Source organism: Kryptolebias marmoratus, linkage group LG8, assembly GCF_001649575.2.
Source record: "Kryptolebias marmoratus isolate JLee-2015 linkage group LG8, ASM164957v2, whole genome shotgun sequence".
NCBI lineage: Eukaryota > Metazoa > Chordata > Actinopteri > Cyprinodontiformes > Rivulidae > Kryptolebias > Kryptolebias marmoratus.
Genome location: NC_051437.1, coordinates 1055687 through 1061204, shown reverse-complemented (window position 1 = coordinate 1061204; position 5518 = coordinate 1055687).

Below are 5518 nucleotides of genomic sequence, written 5' to 3'. Positions count from 1 at the left end.
GTGGAGGGAAGAGGAGGAATGGAGGAAGCAGGCTGGGTGGAGGGAGCAGGCTTGGTGGAGTGAGTGTTGCCAGGTCAGAAATGTAGGATTATCGTACCAGAGACATAAAATTCTCGTATTTTGAGGGAAATAATCGTACCCCCGTCATAACCAAAATAACAAGTCTATTGATGCACTAAAGTCACTCTAGTGTTGAATAGTGTCTGACAGGTTCTCATCGCTTCTTCTTCCAGACTGGCTCTGCTTCTTTTTTTTTTTCCTCACTCATGGTGCGGGCGCAGCAGACTATTCAGCCAATCATGGCCGTTGTTCTGAGGCAAACGCATACACGTCACTCGTAGCTCAATCGTGCATCTGTTTCCGGAAACAGATGCCTTCAGGGTTCACAAACAAAAAAAACCCTGACAGGCAGTTGCGACAGGCTGATTACAACCGATTACAACCACACATTCACGGAATGGTCAAATTATTGTATATTTGGCCTCTTTTGGAATTATTGATCATACAACGTATAGAGGGCAAAATTATCGTACAAATACAATAATTATCGTACACTTGGCAACACTGGGTGGAGGGATGGAGGAAGCAGGCTGGGCGGAGTGAGCAGGCTGGGGGGAGGAAGTAGTCTGGATGGAGGGAGCAGACTGAGTGGAGGGAGGAGGATGTGAGGTGGCAGCAGGATGGGTGGAGGCTTCAAGCTGTGAGGTGGCAGAGAAAATGTTCTCATCTTGAAGCCGTGATACCAGTAAGTCCATATCATCTTCATCCATGAAGCCTTCATCTTCCTCTACTTCACCAGAGTCGACATCTTCCAGCAGATCGTCAGTCTCTTCCGAGTCAGGCTGTGGTTTCAGTGGCTTCCCTGTTTGACTCAGCAGGTAGTCAACACCCAGCAGCTCACCTATGGAAAAATAACAAACACACAAACAGATAGTAAAACACTCCTTAACATGTTATTCATATTAGTGAATCAATCATACAATCACAGATTTCATTTTGAAATACCTGTATACTTTGCTGGAGGTGTGAACTGTGGGACATATTCCTGTCCAAGCACCTTCAGGCTGTTGCTGTTCATGCACTGTGGCATGTCTCCAGCATAGGTGAGAAAACACGACGGCTTGCGGCTCACTGCTGTTGAGAAAAACAAAGTTTCAGTATTCACTCCTTTCAGAGGAATCTCACCTGACCACTTAGTTTCTCTCATCGGGTCTTTTGATGTTGCAGAAAAGACGTACACACAAAACGAGTCCAAAGCAGAGGTTTAAAAACAAAACATACATTTATTTTTACATTCAGCTGAATGGAGACAACAACTCACCAACAAGAAGCAACAGCAACACGTTCCCAGTTGTGTCTGAAGTGATAACCCTTTCACTTCTTGTTATACTATAAAGCATATTATCATATCATGATGACCTGGAACCTTCCGCCTCCCTCAGCCCACAGACACACTGTTCTCTGTGATTATTCTATCCTTTTTTCAGCAATCAAATCATTTTAGTGACATCCAAGTTTGTTTACATTCTGTCATTGACTAAGCATAACCTTATTTCTTAGCAATCAAGTAAACATGACCTCATTCCTTAGCAACCAAAGTATCTTGATTATATTGTACAGTTTGAACTACATTACCATTTTAGTATTTATCGAAGCTTTACATGTTTGCACCTTTGTGAGTTCCCTTTGAATGAAACACGTTATCAAGCTGTAATGAGTTTCACAGAAATGAGAAATGAACACAAATCATTCTTTACACTGCTGCAGTGCAGGTTCCACCTGTTCTGGCCTTCGAGGAGATAGAGCTGGAAATTCAGCAAGTTTGCACTTGTTCCTTGAAAAGAACAAACACATAAACATCATATTAATATCTTTGAAAAAATGCTGGTTGATCCAGTTTTGATTAAAAAAAAATATAGCAAAGGCGTGTAATCAGGTTAGAGAGTGACTTACCTGGAATAAACCTGTTTAGGTGGCAGTGAAAAAACTCGAGGGATGTTGAGCCTAGCGGGTGAACTTGATCCCACACCTGTTAATGCTGCCAACCTCTGTGTACAAGTGAATGCCAAGGACATCCTGGATGCATTTTACATGCCGTTTTTGCACACGCCAGATGTGATCCATCCTAACTTCATCCAGGAGAGGGACACCCATCAGGTCTCTCCCTTTTGAACCCCTCAGCTCCTCCAGCAGCCGTTCAATTTGTACAAGAGTTAGATACTCACCACGTGTCCTCCTACCGCAGAAAGTACCCAGCTCTTTCTTTGTGATGTGACTGTCCACCATGGCGTTGGTTACACCTGGTCTCTGTTCCTGCTGGAGCTGCTTCATTTTTGAAGTAGGTCTAGGTCCCCTGCATCCCACTCAAAGATGCATGAGGACAGTGCCCTCATGAAAGCAGGATACAGAGGGTGGGCATCCGTGGTGCAACCAACAGCCAGCCACCACATGAAGTGCCAAATGTCCAGCCGAACGTGGAGATCTGGCCACTCCCCAAACCTTTCCTGCAGCTTGCTAAACCCCTCATTAACACAGCAACCACAGTCCACATAAAGCACCTTGGGAGGTGCAACCCCAGCCTGGCGGTAGCGGTCCATGAGTCCAGCAGCCATCTTATCTAGTCCTGGACCCTCCTGGACAGTCAGGACACTGTTCAAAATCTGGCCCAGCTCATTGCTGACCGATGACACCCACAGAACTGTTCCCTTGCTGTGACCAGCCAGCTTTTTAGTGATCTACCATAGAAAATGTGATATTAATTAGATTTCATAGCATTTTCAATGTACTTTATACAATAAGCATTTCACAAATAATTATAATTAAACAAATTTAACTGTTTGTGAACTATAACAAAAATAAATTGTCATCCCAAACCTTTTTAAAATTATTTATTTTAACAGTGTCTCACATTATAACGAGTTTTTTCTAGGAGCATATATTACTACTACTAATAATAATAATTGTTATTACCATTACATTGTTACTAACCTTTTTGGTGGAGTCCAGCTTCAAAATGGTCCCAAAGGTGGAGGTGATGTTGGCCTTAATGTGGTCAATGCGTGACAGAATGTCTCTGCCATACACAGACAACAACCAGCAATCAGTGGGGACATCAGCTGGCTCTGGGGGCTCCTGGCACACAACAGGGAAAAGGCTGGGCCGTGTTTTAACAGCCGTGCAGAGCTGTTGCCCTGTGTCCTGTCTCGCATCAATCTGATGACCTGTATGTCACAGGCATATCTAGAAATGCAGATTAATAAAGTATTTAGTTTATAGTTACACTTACAGGTAATTTAATTTCTTCATGCCACCAGTTACCATTTTACTAAATGTTTTACTCACTTCTGGGTCAAGATAAGCCGAAACAGTTTCTGGTGCGGAAAGTCCAGCTGGTTCCGGATGGTCTGGGATGTTGATAGGTACTTGAGATTACACCCACTGCACCTGAGTGTCTCCGTCACCAGCAGGTAGTACCTATCAACATCTAGGACCTTCTGAGCCCTCTTGTGGATGCCAGCACCTGTAAGGTGATTCCCACAAGCTTGGCAGAACACCCTAACCTTCCACTGATGGTAGGGCATCCACACCATAAGCCGATGTGAGAAAAAACGATCGGGTGTTGGCATCTGGTGGTAGATGAAGGCCGGTACAGGAGGCTCATACCACAGCTTCAAATCTGGGCATAGTTTGCCAGATTTAAAGAGGGTATTTGAGACCCAACTTTGGTCCTGCACAGGGATGGTTTTCCTCATTTCACTCGGCAACCAGAAAGAAGCAGCATCCCCAGCTGCAGCTCTGGCTGTAACAGGGATGCTGCAGGCTCTTCCTGAGAACAACAGAACATTAATATGTCTCATTAAAGATAACTTAGAATTGCAAACTTTAATGAATACGTACTGCTGTACTCACAGATGAAACTGTCTCGCAGGTGTGTGTCGGCATCTGGGAGAATGGAGCAACACTAGGCCACCTCACAGAGGATGGAGAGGGACTTGGGGCCCTCACGGAGGATGGAGAAGGACTAGGTGTCTTCCGGGCCACCAAGTTGGGCTTCTGTGAACCCGAAAGAGAACCCCCAAAATGGGATTTAGTGAACTGAAATGACAAATGTAGAATCGTGTGAAGTTAATACTATATAAACCACTACATCAAAATAAGCGTAAGAATATGTTTTGTTCAAAAACTATTATTACAGTTTGTTTCACAAGGCAGAATTAATAATATGAAGTATTTAGCAGACAAACAAAAACATTTACCATTGACAAAGATGGAGGGGACTTCAGGAAAGACCGTGGGGCTGTAGCTGTATCACCAGAAGCCACAGACTGTGGGGTCACAGGAGGAAGTGGGGGAGGAGGCTGCAGTGCAGGCTACCAAAACATAGATATTTTAAGTGTAAAAGCCACCATTCAGCAGAATTGTTAAGAATATGACATAGCTTTAAAATGGACTAATCAGATTTTATTTTAAACCAGATTACTTTAGCAGCATGAAAGCCACAGTCACAGGTCACAGACCCTCCAAAGAGGGTGGACTGTCCCCGAGCTTGCATGGGGCATTTTTCTATCTGAAACAGTACAACATAATCTTATTAATGACAAATACTCTTGTCTGTCCTTTTTTATATACACCTCTAAACACACAAGTGAATGAAACAGTGGCTTCACTTTACTTTCTGATAGAGATCATGCCATTTCTTCTGCCTTGGGGCTGGCCAATTCCTGCATTTGAAGACCAAACCCCATTGCTGGCAAATGCCCTGAGTCTTGCCATCCACTCCCCATCTCCCATACCTTTATGGCTCTTTGGCTTGGAGCTCATTTAAAGATAACATTAGAAATAATAAGAATGAAATTTCATAAAATAATAATGCACTTTATGTACAATAAACAATGTGTATGACATTAAAGCTTTTAAAAATAAAATCAAAATCATAGCTTTCTAGGCCAACAGTGATAAAAGTCAATATGTCAATAAATCTGTTAATTATATATAATATAATTAATATATTATAATATATTATAATTAATTCTTCTAATTAATTAATTAATTAATTTTTATATATATATATTACATTACATTTACATATACATTTACATTTATTTTAAATTGAAAGGTTACTACCATACTATAAAATAAAGTGTGTCCACACTTCTTTTGCTCTCAGAATGAGACATAAATATTTCACTATTTTATTTAATCCATAATATATTATTTTATCTGATGTAAAACTAAAAATAGGAAGGTTTTTTCATCCATCCATCCATCCATCCATTGTCTTCCGTTTATCCGTGGTCGCGGGGGTAGCAGCCTAAGCAGGGAGACCCAGACTTCCCTCTCCCCAGCCACTTTGGCCAGCTCCTCCGGGGGAATCCCAAGGCGTTCCCAGGCCAGCCGAGAAACATAGTCCCTCCAGCGTGTCCTGGGTCTTCCTCTGGGCCTCCTCCCGGTGGGACGTGCTCAGAACACCTCACCAGGGAGGCGTCCAGGAGGCATCCTCACCAGATGCCCGAGCCAC